The following is a 20,270-nucleotide window of genomic DNA, read 5'->3' as shown; positions in this document are numbered from 1 at the left end:
CACACCTTGTATCAGCTGTAATCCAGTCCAGTCCAGTGCTGCCTGCTGAGCAGCACTGACCAACACTGCCTGGGCCCAGGCTTTTATCTCTGAGGCCCCATTATGATGTCAGAAAGCTGGCTCTGGAATCCTGAGGGCTCCACTATGACACGTGCAAAGTTCCGTCTGAACTTTATATAAGACGGTGAGGCTCAGTCAGTCACTCAGTGTTGCCTGAGAGGGCAACACTGCAACAGCCGGCCGCCAGGCTGTCTTTTTTTTGCACAGCTAGTTGCCTCCAGGAGGCCACAAGAGGGAGACAAGGGACTGCAAAATGGAAAATAGGCATCCACCAACTTTACAGACAACTTCTCCTTGCTCCTACAACCTCCATCCTTGCACAGTTTGTTATTCTTCTAGGTAACATAGTAACAAATCCAAATTGCTGCTCTCTTTGTAGGCAAGCAAGGCTTTGTTGCAACTGCAATTCTTACTTCTTCTTGAAATGTAGGGACGACAGTACATTCCATCACATCCATCTAGTGTACACAGGTAGGTCCATTGTGGCGGGCAGGCGAGCGGGCGGGCTGCTTTATTGGCTGTTTGCTGTTCCCCTACTCCACTCCACTATTTGACTGTTGTGCTGCATCAATCAATCAATCAATCAATCAATCAATCAATCAATCAGTCAATCAATCAATCAATCAATCAATCAATCAATCAATCAGTGGCTGGCTCAGGTGCAGCTCTTTAACTTACCTAAAAGGGAGGGCGGAGAGAAGACAAGGAAGGTGAATGAGGTGTTCCAATGTGAAATGCCGGAAACACAGAAACACAGACGACACACAACAAGAGGTGGCAATCTATTCATTAATTGCATTTAATCAATGAGCTCATTATCACTCATGCATTGTCCAACAGGTGTTGAAATAATGGGATTAAAAGGGGAGATCCCTTCAGAAAGACAGAAACAATAGCAAAGACAAAAAACACTTTTGGAATCTGCTTTTAGTCAACACATAAGGAAAGGGTGCACCGGTCCTGGAAATACTGCAATACCAGGTCAATGCGTGGAGTGGACAGAGCAAGCTCTATTTCCATCTCCCTGTTCTAAAAATCCATTTAATATATGGTCCCCAGATAGGGGACGTATCAGATATTAAACTGATAAGAACAGATACTACACTTGATCTTAGCCAAAAGGCCGAGAAGCGATAACCCGAACGGGCCGCGCGTTGCCCGAGCCTGCCCGATACTGCTGTTCAGCCCTTGCAGCGATTCAGCCTACTTCTAGGCAATTCCATGGGGCCCTGCAGGCTCACACACTCACAGCTACACGGGAGGTGAATAAAGGCCGGAGAGGAAGCCAGACAGGATTTGCTTCTTTTGCTTGCACCACAATGCAGTGCTGAAAGAGGAGGAATCTACATAAAAACGCCTTCCTGGCAACGCCCAAATGCCCTGCTGCCATGCAGATAAACACTGGCAGCGGCAGCAAGTGCATGCCCACAGCCACCCCTTGTTCCTTCACACCTTGTATCAGCTGTAATCCAGTCCAGTCCAGTGCTGCCTGCTGAGCAGCACTGACCAACACTGCCTGGGCCCAGGCTTTTATCTCTGAGGCCCCATTATGATGTCAGAAAGCTGGCTCTGGAATCCTGAGGGCTCCACTATGACACGTGCAAAGTTCCGTCTGAACTTTATATAAGACGGTGAGGCTCAGTCAGTCACTCAGTGTTGCCTGAGAGGGCAACACTGCAACAGCCGGCCGCCAGGCTGTCTTTTTTTTGCACAGCTAGTTGCCTCCAGGAGGCCACAAGAGGGAGACAAGGGACTGCAAAATGGAAAATAGGCATCCACCAACTTTACAGACAACTTCTCCTTGCTCCTACAACCTCCATCCTTGCACAGTTTGTTATTCTTCTAGGTAACATAGTAACAAATCCAAATTGCTGCTCTCTTTGTAGGCAAGCAAGGCTTTGTTGCAACTGCAATTCTTACTTCTTCTTGAAATGTAGGGACGACAGTACATTCCATCACATCCATCTAGTGTACACAGGTAGGTCCATTGTGGCGGGCAGGCGAGCGGGCGGGCTGCTTTATTGGCTGTTTGCTGTTCCCCTACTCCACTCCACTATTTGACTGTTGTGCTGCATCAATCAATCAATCAATCAATCAATCAATCAATCAATCAATCAATCAGTGGCTGGCTCAGGTGCAGCTCTTTAACTTACCTAAAAGGGAGGGCGGAGAGAAGACAAGGAAGGTGAATGAGGTGTTCCAATGTGAAATGCCGGAAACACAGAAACACAGACGACACACAACAAGAGGTGGCAATCTATTCATTAATTGCATTTAATCAATGAGCTCATTATCACTCATGCATTGTCCAACAGGTGTTGAAATAATGGGATTAAAAGGGGAGATCCCTTCAGAAAGACAGAAACAATAGCAAAGACAAAAAACACTTTTGGAATCTGCTTTTAGTCAACACATAAGGAAAGGGTGCACCGGTCCTGGAAATACTGCAATACCAGGTCAATGCGTGGAGTGGACAGAGCAAGCTCTATTTCCATCTCCCTGTTCTAAAAATCCATTTAATATATGGTCCCCAGATAGGGGACGTATCAGATATTAAACTGATAAGAACAGATACTACACTTGATCTTAGCCAAAAGGCCGAGAAGCGATAACCCGAACGGGCCGCGCGTTGCCCGAGCCTGCCCGATACTGCTGTTCAGCCCTTGCAGCGATTCAGCCTACTTCTAGGCAATTCCATGGGGCCCTGCAGGCTCACACACTCACAGCTACACGGGAGGTGAATAAAGGCCGGAGAGGAAGCCAGACAGGATTTGCTTCTTTTGCTTGCACCACAATGCAGTGCTGAAAGAGGAGGAATCTACATAAAAACGCCTTCCTGGCAACGCCCAAATGCCCTGCTGCCATGCAGATAAACACTGGCAGCGGCAGCAAGTGCATGCCCACAGCCACCCCTTGTTCCTTCACACCTTGTATCAGCTGTAATCCAGTCCAGTCCAGTGCTGCCTGCTGAGCAGCACTGACCAACACTGCCTGGGTCCAGGCTTTTATCTCTGAGGCCCCATTATGATGTCAGAAAGCTGGCTCTGGAATCCTGAGGGCTCCACTATGACACGTGCAAAGTTCCGTCTGAACTTTATATAAGACGGTGAGGCTCAGTCAGTCACTCAGTGTTGCCTGAGAGGGCAACACTGCAACAGCCGGCCGCCAGGCTGTCTTTTTTTTGCACAGCTAGTTGCCTCCAGGAGGCCACAAGAGGGAGACAAGGGACTGCAAAATGGAAAATAGGCATCCACCAACTTTACAGACAACTTCTCCTTGCTCCTACAACCTCCATCCTTGCACAGTTTGTTATTCTTCTAGGTAACATAGTAACAAATCCAAATTGCTGCTCTCTTTGTAGGCAAGCAAGGCTTTGTTGCAACTGCAATTCTTACTTCTTCTTGAAATGTAGGGACGACAGTACATTCCATCACATCCATCTAGTGTACACAGGTAGGTCCATTGTGGCGGGCAGGCGAGCGGGCGGGCTGCTTTATTGGCTGTTTGCTGTTCCCCTACTCCACTCCACTATTTGACTGTTGTGCTGCATCAATCAATCAATCAATCAATCAATCAATCAATCAATCAATCAATCAATCAGTGGCTGGCTCAGGTGCAGCTCTTTAACTTACCTAAAAGGGAGGGCGGAGAGAAGACAAGGAAGGTGAATGAGGTGTTCCAATGTGAAATGCCGGAAACACAGAAACACAGACGACACACAACAAGAGGTGGCAATCTATTCATTAATTGCATTTAATCAATGAGCTCATTATCACTCATGCATTGTCCAACAGGTGTTGAAATAATGGGATTAAAAGGGGAGATCCCTTCAGAAAGACAGAAACAATAGCAAAGACAAAAAACACTTTTGGAATCTGCTTTTAGTCAACACATAAGGAAAGGGTGCACCGGTCCTGGAAATACTGCAATACCAGGTCAATGCGTGGAGTGGACAGAGCAAGCTCTATTTCCATCTCCCTGTTCTAAAAATCCATTTAATATATGGTCCCCAGATAGGGGACGTATCAGATATTAAACTGATAAGAACAGATACTACACTTGATCTTAGCCAAAAGGCCGAGAAGCGATAACCCGAACGGGCCGCGCGTTGCCCGAGCCTGCCCGATACTGCTGTTCAGCCCTTGCAGCGATTCAGCCTACTTCTAGGCAATTCCATGGGGCCCTGCAGGCTCACACACTCACAGCTACACGGGAGGTGAATAAAGGCCGGAGAGGAAGCCAGACAGGATTTGCTTCTTTTGCTTGCACCACAATGCAGTGCTGAAAGAGGAGGAATCTACATAAAAACGCCTTCCTGGCAACGCCCAAATGCCCTGCTGCCATGCAGATAAACACTGGCAGCGGCAGCAAGTGCATGCCCACAGCCACCCCTTGTTCCTTCACACCTTGTATCAGCTGTAATCCAGTCCAGTCCAGTGCTGCCTGCTGAGCAGCACTGACCAACACTGCCTGGGCCCAGGCTTTTATCTCTGAGGCCCCATTATGATGTCAGAAAGCTGGCTCTGGAATCCTGAGGGCTCCACTATGACACGTGCAAAGTTCCGTCTGAACTTTATATAAGACGGTGAGGCTCAGTCAGTCACTCAGTGTTGCCTGAGAGGGCAACACTGCAACAGCCGGCCGCCAGGCTGTCTTTTTTTTGCACAGCTAGTTGCCTCCAGGAGGCCACAAGAGGGAGACAAGGGACTGCAAAATGGAAAATAGGCATCCACCAACTTTACAGACAACTTCTCCTTGCTCCTACAACCTCCATCCTTGCACAGTTTGTTATTCTTCTAGGTAACATAGTAACAAATCCAAATTGCTGCTCTCTTTGTAGGCAAGCAAGGCTTTGTTGCAACTGCAATTCTTACTTCTTCTTGAAATGTAGGGACGACAGTACATTCCATCACATCCATCTAGTGTACACAGGTAGGTCCATTGTGGCGGGCAGGCGAGCGGGCGGGCTGCTTTATTGGCTGTTTGCTGTTCCCCTACTCCACTCCACTATTTGACTGTTGTGCTGCATCAATCAATCAATCAATCAATCAATCAATCAATCAATCAATCAATCAATCAGTGGCTGGCTCAGGTGCAGCTCTTTAACTTACCTAAAAGGGAGGGCGGAGAGAAGACAAGGAAGGTGAATGAGGTGTTCCAATGTGAAATGCCGGAAACACAGAAACACAGACGACACACAACAAGAGGTGGCAATCTATTCATTAATTGCATTTAATCAATGAGCTCATTATCACTCATGCATTGTCCAACAGGTGTTGAAATAATGGGATTAAAAGGGGAGATCCCTTCAGAAAGACAGAAACAATAGCAAAGACAAAAAACACTTTTGGAATCTGCTTTTAGTCAACACATAAGGAAAGGGTGCACCGGTCCTGGAAATACTGCAATACCAGGTCAATGCGTGGAGTGGACAGAGCAAGCTCTATTTCCATCTCCCTGTTCTAAAAATCCATTTAATATATGGTCCCCAGATAGGGGACGTATCAGATATTAAACTGATAAGAACAGATACTACACTTGATCTTAGCCAAAAGGCCGAGAAGCGATAACCCGAACGGGCCGCGCGTTGCCCGAGCCTGCCCGATACTGCTGTTCAGCCCTTGCAGCGATTCAGCCTACTTCTAGGCAATTCCATGGGGCCCTGCAGGCTCACACACTCACAGCTACACGGGAGGTGAATAAAGGCCGGAGAGGAAGCCAGACAGGATTTGCTTCTTTTGCTTGCACCACAATGCAGTGCTGAAAGAGGAGGAATCTACATAAAAACGCCTTCCTGGCAACGCCCAAATGCCCTGCTGCCATGCAGATAAACACTGGCAGCGGCAGCAAGTGCATGCCCACAGCCACCCCTTGTTCCTTCACACCTTGTATCAGCTGTAATCCAGTCCAGTCCAGTGCTGCCTGCTGAGCAGCACTGACCAACACTGCCTGGGCCCAGGCTTTTATCTCTGAGGCCCCATTATGATGTCAGAAAGCTGGCTCTGGAATCCTGAGGGCTCCACTATGACACGTGCAAAGTTCCGTCTGAACTTTATATAAGACGGTGAGGCTCAGTCAGTCACTCAGTGTTGCCTGAGAGGGCAACACTGCAACAGCCGGCCGCCAGGCTGTCTTTTTTTTGCACAGCTAGTTGCCTCCAGGAGGCCACAAGAGGGAGACAAGGGACTGCAAAATGGAAAATAGGCATCCACCAACTTTACAGACAACTTCTCCTTGCTCCTACAACCTCCATCCTTGCACAGTTTGTTATTCTTCTAGGTAACATAGTAACAAATCCAAATTGCTGCTCTCTTTGTAGGCAAGCAAGGCTTTGTTGCAACTGCAATTCTTACTTCTTCTTGAAATGTAGGGACGACAGTACATTCCATCACATCCATCTAGTGTACACAGGTAGGTCCATTGTGGCGGGCAGGCGAGCGGGCGGGCTGCTTTATTGGCTGTTTGCTGTTCCCCTACTCCACTCCACTATTTGACTGTTGTGTTGCATCAATCAATCAATCAATCAATCAATCAATCAATCAATCAATCAATCAATCAATCAATCAATCAGTGGCTGGCTCAGGTGCAGCTCTTTAACTTACCTAAAAGGGAGGGCGGAGAGAAGACAAGGAAGGTGAATGAGGTGTTCCAATGTGAAATGCCGGAAACACAGAAACACAGACGACACACAACAAGAGGTGGCAATCTATTCATTAATTGCATTTAATCAATGAGCTCATTATCACTCATGCATTGTCCAACAGGTGTTGAAATAATGGGATTAAAAGGGGAGATCCCTTCAGAAAGACAGAAACAATAGCAAAGACAAAAAACACTTTTGGAATCTGCTTTTAGTCAACACATAAGGAAAGGGTGCACCGGTCCTGGAAATACTGCAATACCAGGTCAATGCGTGGAGTGGACAGAGCAAGCTCTATTTCCATCTCCCTGTTCTAAAAATCCATTTAATATATGGTCCCCAGATAGGGGACGTATCAGATATTAAACTGATAAGAACAGATACTACACTTGATCTTAGCCAAAAGGCCGAGAAGCGATAACCCGAACGGGCCGCGCGTTGCCCGAGCCTGCCCGATACTGCTGTTCAGCCCTTGCAGCGATTCAGCCTACTTCTAGGCAATTCCATGGGGCCCTGCAGGCTCACACACTCACAGCTACACGGGAGGTGAATAAAGGCCGGAGAGGAAGCCAGACAGGATTTGCTTCTTTTGCTTGCACCACAATGCAGTGCTGAAAGAGGAGGAATCTACATAAAAACGCCTTCCTGGCAACGCCCAAATGCCCTGCTGCCATGCAGATAAACACTGGCAGCGGCAGCAAGTGCATGCCCACAGCCACCCCTTGTTCCTTCACACCTTGTATCAGCTGTAATCCAGTCCAGTCCAGTGCTGCCTGCTGAGCAGCACTGACCAACACTGCCTGGGCCCAGGCTTTTATCTCTGAGGCCCCATTATGATGTCAGAAAGCTGGCTCTGGAATCCTGAGGGCTCCACTATGACACGTGCAAAGTTCCGTCTGAACTTTATATAAGACGGTGAGGCTCAGTCAGTCACTCAGTGTTGCCTGAGAGGGCAACACTGCAACAGCCGGCCGCCAGGCTGTCTTTTTTTTGCACAGCTAGTTGCCTCCAGGAGGCCACAAGAGGGAGACAAGGGACTGCAAAATGGAAAATAGGCATCCACCAACTTTACAGACAACTTCTCCTTGCTCCTACAACCTCCATCCTTGCACAGTTTGTTATTCTTCTAGGTAACATAGTAACAAATCCAAATTGCTGCTCTCTTTGTAGGCAAGCAAGGCTTTGTTGCAACTGCAATTCTTACTTCTTCTTGAAATGTAGGGACGACAGTACATTCCATCACATCCATCTAGTGTACACAGGTAGGTCCATTGTGGCGGGCAGGCGAGCGGGCGGGCTGCTTTATTGGCTGTTTGCTGTTCCCCTACTCCACTCCACTATTTGACTGTTGTGCTGCATCAATCAATCAATCAATCAATCAATCAATCAATCAATCAATCAGTGGCTGGCTCAGGTGCAGCTCTTTAACTTACCTAAAAGGGAGGGCGGAGAGAAGACAAGGAAGGTGAATGAGGTGTTCCAATGTGAAATGCCGGAAACACAGAAACACAGACGACACACAACAAGAGGTGGCAATCTATTCATTAATTGCATTTAATCAATGAGCTCATTATCACTCATGCATTGTCCAACAGGTGTTGAAATAATGGGATTAAAAGGGGAGATCCCTTCAGAAAGACAGAAACAATAGCAAAGACAAAAAACACTTTTGGAATCTGCTTTTAGTCAACACATAAGGAAAGGGTGCACCGGTCCTGGAAATACTGCAATACCAGGTCAATGCGTGGAGTGGACAGAGCAAGCTCTATTTCCATCTCCCTGTTCTAAAAATCCATTTAATATATGGTCCCCAGATAGGGGACGTATCAGATATTAAACTGATAAGAACAGATACTACACTTGATCTTAGCCAAAAGGCCGAGAAGCGATAACCCGAACGGGCCGCGCGTTGCCCGAGCCTGCCCGATACTGCTGTTCAGCCCTTGCAGCGATTCAGCCTACTTCTAGGCAATTCCATGGGGCCCTGCAGGCTCACACACTCACAGCTACACGGGAGGTGAATAAAGGCCGGAGAGGAAGCCAGACAGGATTTGCTTCTTTTGCTTGCACCACAATGCAGTGCTGAAAGAGGAGGAATCTACATAAAAACGCCTTCCTGGCAACGCCCAAATGCCCTGCTGCCATGCAGATAAACACTGGCAGCGGCAGCAAGTGCATGCCCACAGCCACCCCTTGTTCCTTCACACCTTGTATCAGCTGTAATCCAGTCCAGTCCAGTGCTGCCTGCTGAGCAGCACTGACCAACACTGCCTGGGCCCAGGCTTTTATCTCTGAGGCCCCATTATGATGTCAGAAAGCTGGCTCTGGAATCCTGAGGGCTCCACTATGACACGTGCAAAGTTCCGTCTGAACTTTATATAAGACGGTGAGGCTCAGTCAGTCACTCAGTGTTGCCTGAGAGGGCAACACTGCAACAGCCGGCCGCCAGGCTGTCTTTTTTTTGCACAGCTAGTTGCCTCCAGGAGGCCACAAGAGGGAGACAAGGGACTGCAAAATGGAAAATAGGCATCCACCAACTTTACAGACAACTTCTCCTTGCTCCTACAACCTCCATCCTTGCACAGTTTGTTATTCTTCTAGGTAACATAGTAACAAATCCAAATTGCTGCTCTCTTTGTAGGCAAGCAAGGCTTTGTTGCAACTGCAATTCTTACTTCTTCTTGAAATGTAGGGACGACAGTACATTCCATCACATCCATCTAGTGTACACAGGTAGGTCCATTGTGGCGGGCAGGCGAGCGGGCGGGCTGCTTTATTGGCTGTTTGCTGTTCCCCTACTCCACTCCACTATTTGACTGTTGTGCTGCATCAATCAATCAATCAATCAATCAATCAATCAATCAATCAATCAATCAATCAATCAATCAATCAATCAGTGGCTGGCTCAGGTGCAGCTCTTTAACTTACCTAAAAGGGAGGGCGGAGAGAAGACAAGGAAGGTGAATGAGGTGTTCCAATGTGAAATGCCAGAAACACAGACGACACACAACAAGAGGTGGCAATCTATTCATTAATTGCATTTAATCAATGAGCTCATTATCACTCATGCATTGTCCAACAGGTGTTGAAATAATGGGATTAAAAGGGGAGATCCCTTCAGAAAGACAGAAACAATAGCAAAGACAAAAAACACTTTTGGAATCTGCTTTTAGTCAACACATAAGGAAAGGGTGCACCGGTCCTGGAAATACTGCAATACCAGGTCAATGCGTGGAGTGGACAGAGCAAGCTCTATTTCCATCTCCCTGTTCTAAAAATCCATTTAATATATGGTCCCCAGATAGGGGACGTATCAGATATTAAACTGATAAGAACAGATACTACACTTGATCTTAGCCAAAAGGCCGAGAAGCGATAACCCGAACGGGCCGCGCGTTGCCCGAGCCTGCCCGATACTGCTGTTCAGCCCTTGCAGCGATTCAGCCTACTTCTAGGCAATTCCATGGGGCCCTGCAGGCTCACACACTCACAGCTACACGGGAGGTGAATAAAGGCCGGAGAGGAAGCCAGACAGGATTTGCTTCTTTTGCTTGCACCACAATGCAGTGCTGAAAGAGGAGGAATCTACATAAAAACGCCTTCCTGGCAACGCCCAAATGCCCTGCTGCCATGCAGATAAACACTGGCAGCGGCAGCAAGTGCATGCCCACAGCCACCCCTTGTTCCTTCACACCTTGTATCAGCTGTAATCCAGTCCAGTCCAGTGCTGCCTGCTGAGCAGCACTGACCAACACTGCCTGGGCCCAGGCTTTTATCTCTGAGGCCCCATTATGATGTCAGAAAGCTGGCTCTGGAATCCTGAGGGCTCCACTATGACACGTGCAAAGTTCCGTCTGAACTTTATATAAGACGGTGAGGCTCAGTCAGTCACTCAGTGTTGCCTGAGAGGGCAACACTGCAACAGCCGGCCGCCAGGCTGTCTTTTTTTTGCACAGCTAGTTGCCTCCAGGAGGCCACAAGAGGGAGACAAGGGACTGCAAAATGGAAAATAGGCATCCACCAACTTTACAGACAACTTCTCCTTGCTCCTACAACCTCCATCCTTGCACAGTTTGTTATTCTTCTAGGTAACATAGTAACAAATCCAAATTGCTGCTCTCTTTGTAGGCAAGCAAGGCTTTGTTGCAACTGCAATTCTTACTTCTTCTTGAAATGTAGGGACGACAGTACATTCCATCACATCCATCTAGTGTACACAGGTAGGTCCATTGTGGCGGGCAGGCGAGCGGGCGGGCTGTTTTATTGGCTGTTTGCTGTTCCCCTACTCCACTCCACTATTTGACTGTTGTGCTGCATCAATCAATCAATCAATCAATCAATCAATCAATCAATCAATCAATCAATCAATCAATCAGTGGCTGGCTCAGGTGCAGCTCTTTAACTTACCTAAAAGGGAGGGCGGAGAGAAGACAAGGAAGGTGAATGAGGTGTTCCAATGTGAAATGCCGGAAACACAGAAACACAGACGACACACAACAAGAGGTGGCAATCTATTCATTAATTGCATTTAATCAATGAGCTCATTATCACTCATGCATTGTCCAACAGGTGTTGAAATAATGGGATTAAAAGGGGAGATCCCTTCAGAAAGACAGAAACAATAGCAAAGACAAAAAACACTTTTGGAATCTGCTTTTAGTCAACACATAAGGAAAGGGTGCACCGGTCCTGGAAATACTGCAATACCAGGTCAATGCGTGGAGTGGACAGAGCAAGCTCTATTTCCATCTCCCTGTTCTAAAAATCCATTTAATATATGGTCCCCAGATAGGGGACGTATCAGATATTAAACTGATAAGAACAGATACTACACTTGATCTTAGCCAAAAGGCCGAGAAGCGATAACCCGAACGGGCCGCGCGTTGCCCGAGCCTGCCCGATACTGCTGTTCAGCCCTTGCAGCGATTCAGCCTACTTCTAGGCAATTCCATGGGGCCCTGCAGGCTCACACACTCACAGCTACACGGGAGGTGAATAAAGGCCGGAGAGGAAGCCAGACAGGATTTGCTTCTTTTGCTTGCACCACAATGCAGTGCTGAAAGAGGAGGAATCTACATAAAAACGCCTTCCTGGCAACGCCCAAATGCCCTGCTGCCATGCAGATAAACACTGGCAGCGGCAGCAAGTGCATGCCCACAGCCACCCCTTGTTCCTTCACACCTTGTATCAGCTGTAATCCAGTCCAGTCCAGTGCTGCCTGCTGAGCAGCACTGACCAACACTGCCTGGGCCCAGGCTTTTATCTCTGAGGCCCCATTATGATGTCAGAAAGCTGGCTCTGGAATCCTGAGGGCTCCACTATGACACGTGCAAAGTTCCGTCTGAACTTTATATAAGACGGTGAGGCTCAGTCAGTCACTCAGTGTTGCCTGAGAGGGCAACACTGCAACAGCCGGCCGCCAGGCTGTCTTTTTTTTGCACAGCTAGTTGCCTCCAGGAGGCCACAAGAGGGAGACAAGGGACTGCAAAATGGAAAATAGGCATCCACCAACTTTACAGACAACTTCTCCTTGCTCCTACAACCTCCATCCTTGCACAGTTTGTTATTCTTCTAGGTAACATAGTAACAAATCCAAATTGCTGCTCTCTTTGTAGGCAAGCAAGGCTTTGTTGCAACTGCAATTCTTACTTCTTCTTGAAATGTAGGGACGACAGTACATTCCATCACATCCATCTAGTGTACACAGGTAGGTCCATTGTGGCGGGCAGGCGAGCGGGCGGGCTGCTTTATTGGCTGTTTGCTGTTCCCCTACTCCACTCCACTATTTGACTGTTGTGCTGCATCAATCAATCAATCAATCAATCAATCAATCAATCAATCAATCAATCAATCAATCAGTGGCTGGCTCAGGTGCAGCTCTTTAACTTACCTAAAAGGGAGGGCGGAGAGAAGACAAGGAAGGTGAATGAGGTGTTCCAATGTGAAATGCCGGAAACACAGAAACACAGACGACACACAACAAGAGGTGGCAATCTATTCATTAATTGCATTTAATCAATGATCTCATTATCACTCATGCATTGTCCAACAGGTGTTGAAATAATGGGATTAAAAGGGGAGATCCCTTCAGAAAGACAGAAACAATAGCAAAGACAAAAAACACTTTTGGAATCTGCTTTTAGTCAACACATAAGGAAAGGGTGCACCGGTCCTGGAAATACTGCAATACCAGGTCAATGCGTGGAGTGGACAGAGCAAGCTCTATTTCCATCTCCCTGTTCTAAAAATCCATTTAATATATGGTCCCCAGATAGGGGACGTATCAGATATTAAACTGATAAGAACAGATACTACACTTGATCTTAGCCAAAAGGCCGAGAAGCGATAACCCGAACGGGCCGCGCGTTGCCCGAGCCTGCCCGATACTGCTGTTCAGCCCTTGCAGCGATTCAGCCTACTTCTAGGCAATTCCATGGGGCCCTGCAGGCTCACACACTCACAGCTACACGGGAGGTGAATAAAGGCCGGAGAGGAAGCCAGACAGGATTTGCTTCTTTTGCTTGCACCACAATGCAGTGCTGAAAGAGGAGGAATCTACATAAAAACGCCTTCCTGGCAACGCCCAAATGCCCTGCTGCCATGCAGATAAACACTGGCAGCGGCAGCAAGTGCATGCCCACAGCCACCCCTTGTTCCTTCACACCTTGTATCAGCTGTAATCCAGTCCAGTCCAGTGCTGCCTGCTGAGCAGCACTGACCAACACTGCCTGGGCCCAGGCTTTTATCTCTGAGGCCCCATTATGATGTCAGAAAGCTGGCTCTGGAATCCTGAGGGCTCCACTATGACACGTGCAAAGTTCCGTCTGAACTTTATATAAGACGGTGAGGCTCAGTCAGTCACTCAGTGTTGCCTGAGAGGGCAACACTGCAACAGCCGGCCGCCAGGCTGTCTTTTTTTTGCACAGCTAGTTGCCTCCAGGAGGCCACAAGAGGGAGACAAGGGACTGCAAAATGGAAAATAGGCATCCACCAACTTTACAGACAACTTCTCCTTGCTCCTACAACCTCCATCCTTGCACAGTTTGTTATTCTTCTAGGTAACATAGTAACAAATCCAAATTGCTGCTCTCTTTGTAGGCAAGCAAGGCTTTGTTGCAACTGCAATTCTTACTTCTTCTTGAAATGTAGGGACGACAGTACATTCCATCACATCCATCTAGTGTACACAGGTAGGTCCATTGTGGCGGGCAGGCGAGCGGGCGGGCTGCTTTATTGGCTGTTTGCTGTTCCCCTACTCCACTCCACTATTTGACTGTTGTGCTGCATCAATCAATCAATCAATCAATCAATCAATCAATCAATCAATCAATCAATCAATCAATCAGTGGCTGGCTCAGGTGCAGCTCTTTAACTTACCTAAAAGGGAGGGCGGAGAGAAGACAAGGAAGGTGAATGAGGTGTTCCAATGTGAAATGCCGGAAACACAGACGACACACAACAAGAGGTGGCAATCTATTCATTAATTGCATTTAATCAATGAGCTCATTATCACTCATGCATTGTCCAACAGGTGTTGAAATAATGGGATTAAAAGGGGAGATCCCTTCAGAAAGACAGAAACAATAGCAAAGACAAAAAACACTTTTGGAATCTGCTTTTAGTCAACACATAAGGAAAGGGTGCACCGGTCCTGGAAATACTGCAATACCAGGTCAATGCGTGGAGTGGACAGAGCAAGCTCTATTTCCATCTCCCTGTTCTAAAAATCCATTTAATATATGGTCCCCAGATAGGGGACGTATCAGATATTAAACTGATAAGAACAGATACTACACTTGATCTTAGCCAAAAGGCCGAGAAGCGATAACCCGAACGGGCCGCGCGTTGCCCGAGCCTGCCCGATACTGCTGTTCAGCCCTTGCAGCGATTCAGCCTACTTCTAGGCAATTCCATGGGGCCCTGCAGGCTCACACACTCACAGCTACACGGGAGGTGAATAAAGGCCGGAGAGGAAGCCAGACAGGATTTGCTTCTTTTGCTTGCACCACAATGCAGTGCTGAAAGAGGAGGAATCTACATAAAAACGCCTTCCTGGCAACGCCCAAATGCCCTGCTGCCATGCAGATAAACACTGGCAGCGGCAGCAAGTGCATGCCCACAGCCACCCCTTGTTCCTTCACACCTTGTATCAGCTGTAATCCAGTCCAGTCCAGTGCTGCCTGCTGAGCAGCACTGACCAACACTGCCTGGGCCCAGGCTTTTATCTCTGAGGCCCCATTATGATGTCAGAAAGCTGGCTCTGGAATCCTGAGGGCTCCACTATGACACGTGCAAAGTTCCGTCTGAACTTTATATAAGACGGTGAGGCTCAGTCAGTCACTCAGTGTTGCCTGAGAGGGCAACACTGCAACAGCCGGCCGCCAGGCTGTCTTTTTTTTGCACAGCTAGTTGCCTCCAGGAGGCCACAAGAGGGAGACAAGGGACTGCAAAATGGAAAATAGGCATCCACCAACTTTACAGACAACTTCTCCTTGCTCCTACAACCTCCATCCTTGCACAGTTTGTTATTCTTCTAGGTAACATAGTAACAAATCCAAATTGCTGCTCTCTTTGTAGGCAAGCAAGGCTTTGTTGCAACTGCAATTCTTACTTCTTCTTGAAATGTAGGGACGACAGTACATTCCATCACATCCATCTAGTGTACACAGGTAGGTCCATTGTGGCGGGCAGGCGAGCGGGCGGGCTGCTTTATTGGCTGTTTGCTGTTCCCCTACTCCACTCCACTATTTGACTGTTGTGCTGCATCAATCAATCAATCAATCAATCAATCAATCAATCAATCAATCAATCAATCAGTGGCTGGCTCAGGTGCAGCTCTTTAACTTACCTAAAAGGGAGGGCGGAGAGAAGACAAGGAAGGTGAATGAGGTGTTCCAATGTGAAATGCCGGAAACACAGAAACACAGACGACACACAACAAGAGGTGGCAATCTATTCATTAATTGCATTTAATCAATGAGCTCATTATCACTCATGCATTGTCCAACAGGTGTTGAAATAATGGGATTAAAAGGGGAGATCCCTTCAGAAAGACAGAAACAATAGCAAAGACAAAAAACACTTTTGGAATCTGCTTTTAGTCAACACATAAGGAAAGGGTGCACCGGTCCTGGAAATACTGCAATACCAGGTCAATGCGTGGAGTGGACAGAGCAAGCTCTATTTCCATCTCCCTGTTCTAAAAATCCATTTAATATATGGTCCCCAGATAGGGGACGTATCAGATATTAAACTGATAAGAACAGATACTACACTTGATCTTAGCCAAAAGGCCGAGAAGCGATAACCCGAACGGGCCGCGCGTTGCCCGAGCCTGCCCGATACTGCTGTTCAGCCCTTGCAGCGATTCAGCCTACTTCTAGGCAATTCCATGGGGCCCTGCAGGCTCACACACTCACAGCTACACGGGAGGTGAATAAAGGCCGGAGAGGAAGCCAGACAGGATTTGCTTCTTTTGCTTGCACCACAATGCAGTGCTGAAAGAGGAGGAATCTACATAAAAACGCCTTCCTGGCAACGCCCAAATGCCCTGCTGCCATGCAGATAAACACTGGCAGCGGCAGCAAGTGCATGCCCACAGCCACCCCTTGTTCCTTCACACCTTGTATCAGCTGTAATCCAGTCCAGTCCAGTGCTGCCTGCTGAGCAGCACTGACCAACACTGCCTGGGCCCAGGCTTTTATCTCTGAGGCCCCATTATGATGTCAGAAAGCTGGCTCTGGAATCCTGAGGGCTCCACTATGACACGTGCAAAGTTCCGTCTGAACTTTATATAAGACGGTGAGGCTCAGTCAGTCACTCAGTGTTGCCTGAGAGGGCAACACTGCAACAGCCGGCCGCCAGGCTGTCTTTTTTTTGCACAGCTAGTTGCCTCCAGGAGGCCACAAGAGGGAGACAAGGGACTGCAAAATGGAAAATAGGCATCCACCAACTTTACAGACAACTTCTCCTTGCTCCTATAACCTCCATCCTTGCACAGTTTGTTATTCTTCTAGGTAACATAGTAACAAATCCAAATTGCTGCTCTCTTTGTAGGCAAGCAAGGCTTTGTTGCAACTGCAATTCTTACTTCTTCTTGAAATGTAGGGACGACAGTACATTCCATCACATCCATCTAGTGTACACAGGTAGGTCCATTGTGGCGGGCAGGCGAGCGGGCGGGCTGCTTTATTGGCTGTTTGCTGTTCCCCTACTCCACTCCACTATTTGACTGTTGTGCTGCATCAATCAATCAATCAATCAATCAATCAATCAATCAATCAATCAATCAATCAGTGGCTGGCTCAGGTGCAGCTCTTTAACTTACCTAAAAGGGAGGGCGGAGAGAAGACAAGGAAGGTGAATGAGGTGTTCCAATGTGAAATGCCGGAAACACAGAAACACAGACGACACACAACAAGAGGTGGCAATCTATTCATTAATTGCATTTAATCAATGAGCTCATTATCACTCATGCATTGTCCAACAGGTGTTGAAATAATGGGATTAAAAGGGGAGATCCCTTCAGAAAGACAGAAACAATAGCAAAGACAAAAAACACTTTTGGAATCTGCTTTTAGTCAACACATAAGGAAAGGGTGCACCGGTCCTGGAAATACTGCAATACCAGGTCAATGCGTGGAGTGGACAGAGCAAGCTCTATTTCCATCTCCCTGTTCTAAAAATCCATTTAATATATGGTCCCCAGATAGGGGACGTATCAGATATTAAACTGATAAGAACAGATACTACACTTGATCTTAGCCAAAAGGCCGAGAAGCGATAACCCGAACGGGCCGCGCGTTGCCCGAGCCTGCCCGATACTGCTGTTCAGCCCTTGCAGCGATTCAGCCTACTTCTAGGCAATTCCATGGGGCCCTGCAGGCTCACACACTCACAGCTACACGGGAGGTGAATAAAGGCCGGAGAGGAAGCCAGACAGGATTTGCTTCTTTTGCTTGCACCACAATGCAGTGCTGAAAGAGGAGGAATCTACATAAAAACGCCTTCCTGGCAACGCCCAAATGCCCTGCTGCCATGCAGATAAACACTGGCAGCGGCAGCAAGTGCATGCCCACAGCCACCCCTTGTTCCTTCACACCTTGTATCAGCTGTAATCCAGTCCAGTCCAGTGCTGCCTGCTGAGCAGCACTGACCAACACTGCCTGGGCCCAGGCTTTTATCTCTGAGGCCCCATTATGATGTCAGAAAGCTGGCTCTGGAATCCTGAGGGCTCCACTATGACACGTGCAAAGTTCCGTCTGAACTTTATATAAGACGGTGAGGCTCAGTCAGTCACTCAGTGTTGCCTGAGAGGGCAACACTGCAACAGCCGGCCGCCAGGCTGTCTTTTTTTTGCACAGCTAGTTGCCTCCAGGAGGCCACAAGAGGGAGACAAGGGACTGCAAAATGGAAAATAGGCATCCACCAACTTTACAGACAACTTCTCCTTGCTCCTACAACCTCCATCCTTGCACAGTTTGTTATTCTTCTAGGTAACATAGTAACAAATCCAAATTGCTGCTCTCTTTGTAGGCAAGCAAGGCTTTGTTGCAACTGCAATTCTTACTTCTTCTTGAAATGTAGGGACGACAGTACATTCCATCACATCCATCTAGTGTACACAGGTAGGTCCATTGTGGCGGGCAGGCGAGCGGGCGGGCTGCTTTATTGGCTGTTTGCTGTTCCCCTACTCCACTCCACTATTTGACTGTTGTGCTGCATCAATCAATCAATCAATCAATCAATCAATCAATCAATCAATCAATCAATCAGTGGCTGGCTCAGGTGCAGCTCTTTAACTTACCTAAAAGGGAGGGCGGAGAGAAGACAAGGAAGGTGAATGAGGTGTTCCAATGTGAAATGCCGGAAACACAGAAACACAGACGACACACAACAAGAGGTGGCAATCTATTCATTAATTGCATTTAATCAATGAGCTCATTATCACTCATGCATTGTCCAACAGGTGTTGAAATAATGGGATTAAAAGGGGAGATCCCTTCAGAAAGACAGAAACAATAGCAAAGACAAAAAACACTTTTGGAATCTGCTTTTAGTCAACACATAAGGAAAGGGTGCACCGGTCCTGGAAATACTGCAATACCAGGTCAATGCGTGGAGTGGACAGAGCAAGCTCTATTTCCATCTCCCTGTTCTAAAAATCCATTTAATATATGGTCCCCAGATAGGGGACGTATCAGATATTAAACTGATAAGAACAGATACTACACTTGATCTTAGCCAAAAGGCCGAGAAGCGATAACCCGAACGGGCCGCGCGTTGCCCGAGCCTGCCCGATACTGCTGTTCAGCCCTTGCAGCGATTCAGCCTACTTCTAGGCAATTCCATGGGGCCCTGCAGGCTCACACACTCACAGCTACACGGGAGGTGAATAAAGGCCGGAGAGGAAGCCAGACAGGATTTGCTTCTTTTGCTTGCACCACAATGCAGTGCTGAAAGAGGAGGAATCTACATAAAAACGCCTTCCTGGCAACGCCCAAATGCCCTGCTGCCATGCAGATAAACACTGGCAGCGGCAGCAAGTGCATGCCCACAGCCACCCCTTGTTCCTTCACACCTTGTATCAGCTGTAATCCAGTCCAGTCCAGTGCTGCCTGCTGAGCAGCACTGACCAACACTGCCTGGGCCCAGGCTTTTATCTCTGAGGCCCCATTATGATGTCAGAAAGCTGGCTCTGGAATCCTGAGGGCTCCACTATGACACGTGCAAAGTTCCGTCTGAACTTTATATAAGACGGTGAGGCTCAGTCAGTCACTCAGTGTTGCCTGAGAGGGCAACACTGCAACAGCCGGCCGCCAGGCTGTCTTTTTTTTGCACAGCTAGTTGCCTCCAGGAGGCCACAAGAGGGAGACAAGGGACTGCAAAATGGAAAATAGGCATCCACCAACTTTACAGACAACTTCTCCTTGCTCCTACAACCTCCATCCTTGCACAGTTTGTTATTCTTCTAGGTAACATAGTAACAAATCCAAATTGCTGCTCTCTTTGTAGGCAAGCAAGGCTTTGTTGCAACTGCAATTCTTACTTCTTCTTGAAATGTAGGGACGACAGTACATTCCATCACATCCATCTAGTGTACACAGGTAGGTCCATTGTGGCGGGCAGGCGAGCGGGCGGGCTGCTTTATTGGCTGTTTGCTGTTCCCCTACTCCACTCCACTATTTGACTGTTGTGTTGCATCAATCAATCAATCAATCAATCAATCAATCAATCAATCAATCAATCAATCAATCAATCAGTGGCTGGCTCAGGTGCAGCTCTTTAACTTACCTAAAAGGGAGGGCGGAGAGAAGACAAGGAAGGTGAATGAGGTGTTCCAATGTGAAATGCCGGAAACACAGAAACACAGACGACACACAACAAGAGGTGGCAATCTATTCATTAATTGCATTTAATCAATGAGCTCATTATCACTCATGCATTGTCCAACAGGTGTTGAAATAATGGGATTAAAAGGGGAGATCCCTTCAGAAAGACAGAAACAATAGCAAAGACAAAAAACACTTTTGGAATCTGCTTTTAGTCAACACATAAGGAAAGGGTGCAC

The 20,270-nt window shown here is 47.6% G+C and overlaps 13 non-coding genes across 13 annotated transcripts; all 13 read right to left on the bottom strand.

Annotated features, from left to right (window-relative positions):
• Positions 1–1,004: 1,004 nt before the first annotated feature.
• On the bottom strand, positions 1,005–1,195 carry LOC142693702 (U2 spliceosomal RNA). The gene has a single exon (XR_012862018.1). It is a non-coding gene; the product is annotated as a U2 spliceosomal RNA (small nuclear RNA).
• A 1,284-nt stretch (positions 1,196–2,479) lies between these two features.
• LOC142693690 (U2 spliceosomal RNA) lies at positions 2,480–2,670 on the bottom strand. Its single transcript, XR_012862007.1, has one exon. It is a non-coding gene; the product is annotated as a U2 spliceosomal RNA (small nuclear RNA).
• Positions 2,671–3,958: 1,288 nt separating this feature from the next.
• Positions 3,959–4,149, bottom strand: LOC142693678 (U2 spliceosomal RNA). Its single transcript, XR_012861996.1, has one exon. It is a non-coding gene; the product is annotated as a U2 spliceosomal RNA (small nuclear RNA).
• A 1,288-nt stretch (positions 4,150–5,437) lies between these two features.
• Positions 5,438–5,628, bottom strand: LOC142693665 (U2 spliceosomal RNA). Its single transcript, XR_012861985.1, has one exon. It is a non-coding gene; the product is annotated as a U2 spliceosomal RNA (small nuclear RNA).
• A 1,300-nt stretch (positions 5,629–6,928) lies between these two features.
• Positions 6,929–7,119, bottom strand: LOC142693653 (U2 spliceosomal RNA). Its single transcript, XR_012861974.1, has one exon. It is a non-coding gene; the product is annotated as a U2 spliceosomal RNA (small nuclear RNA).
• Positions 7,120–8,399: 1,280 nt separating this feature from the next.
• On the bottom strand, positions 8,400–8,590 carry LOC142693641 (U2 spliceosomal RNA). Its single transcript, XR_012861963.1, has one exon. It is a non-coding gene; the product is annotated as a U2 spliceosomal RNA (small nuclear RNA).
• Positions 8,591–9,886: 1,296 nt separating this feature from the next.
• LOC142693629 (U2 spliceosomal RNA) lies at positions 9,887–10,077 on the bottom strand. Its single transcript, XR_012861952.1, has one exon. It is a non-coding gene; the product is annotated as a U2 spliceosomal RNA (small nuclear RNA).
• Positions 10,078–11,373: 1,296 nt separating this feature from the next.
• Positions 11,374–11,564, bottom strand: LOC142693617 (U2 spliceosomal RNA). Its single transcript, XR_012861941.1, has one exon. It is a non-coding gene; the product is annotated as a U2 spliceosomal RNA (small nuclear RNA).
• A 1,292-nt stretch (positions 11,565–12,856) lies between these two features.
• LOC142693789 (U2 spliceosomal RNA) lies at positions 12,857–13,047 on the bottom strand. The gene has a single exon (XR_012862093.1). It is a non-coding gene; the product is annotated as a U2 spliceosomal RNA (small nuclear RNA).
• A 1,288-nt stretch (positions 13,048–14,335) lies between these two features.
• Positions 14,336–14,526, bottom strand: LOC142693776 (U2 spliceosomal RNA). Its single transcript, XR_012862082.1, has one exon. It is a non-coding gene; the product is annotated as a U2 spliceosomal RNA (small nuclear RNA).
• A 1,288-nt stretch (positions 14,527–15,814) lies between these two features.
• LOC142693764 (U2 spliceosomal RNA) lies at positions 15,815–16,005 on the bottom strand. The gene has a single exon (XR_012862071.1). It is a non-coding gene; the product is annotated as a U2 spliceosomal RNA (small nuclear RNA).
• Positions 16,006–17,293: 1,288 nt separating this feature from the next.
• Positions 17,294–17,484, bottom strand: LOC142693734 (U2 spliceosomal RNA). Its single transcript, XR_012862046.1, has one exon. It is a non-coding gene; the product is annotated as a U2 spliceosomal RNA (small nuclear RNA).
• Positions 17,485–18,772: 1,288 nt separating this feature from the next.
• On the bottom strand, positions 18,773–18,963 carry LOC142693610 (U2 spliceosomal RNA). The gene has a single exon (XR_012861935.1). It is a non-coding gene; the product is annotated as a U2 spliceosomal RNA (small nuclear RNA).
• Between the last annotated feature and the right edge of the window lie 1,307 nt (positions 18,964–20,270).

The sequence above is a fragment of the Rhinoderma darwinii genome (assembly GCF_050947455.1).
Source record: "Rhinoderma darwinii isolate aRhiDar2 chromosome 5 unlocalized genomic scaffold, aRhiDar2.hap1 SUPER_5_unloc_44, whole genome shotgun sequence".
In the NCBI taxonomy this organism is placed as follows: Eukaryota; Metazoa; Chordata; class Amphibia; order Anura; family Rhinodermatidae; genus Rhinoderma; species Rhinoderma darwinii.
This window is presented reverse-complemented; position numbering and strand designations above follow the sequence as displayed.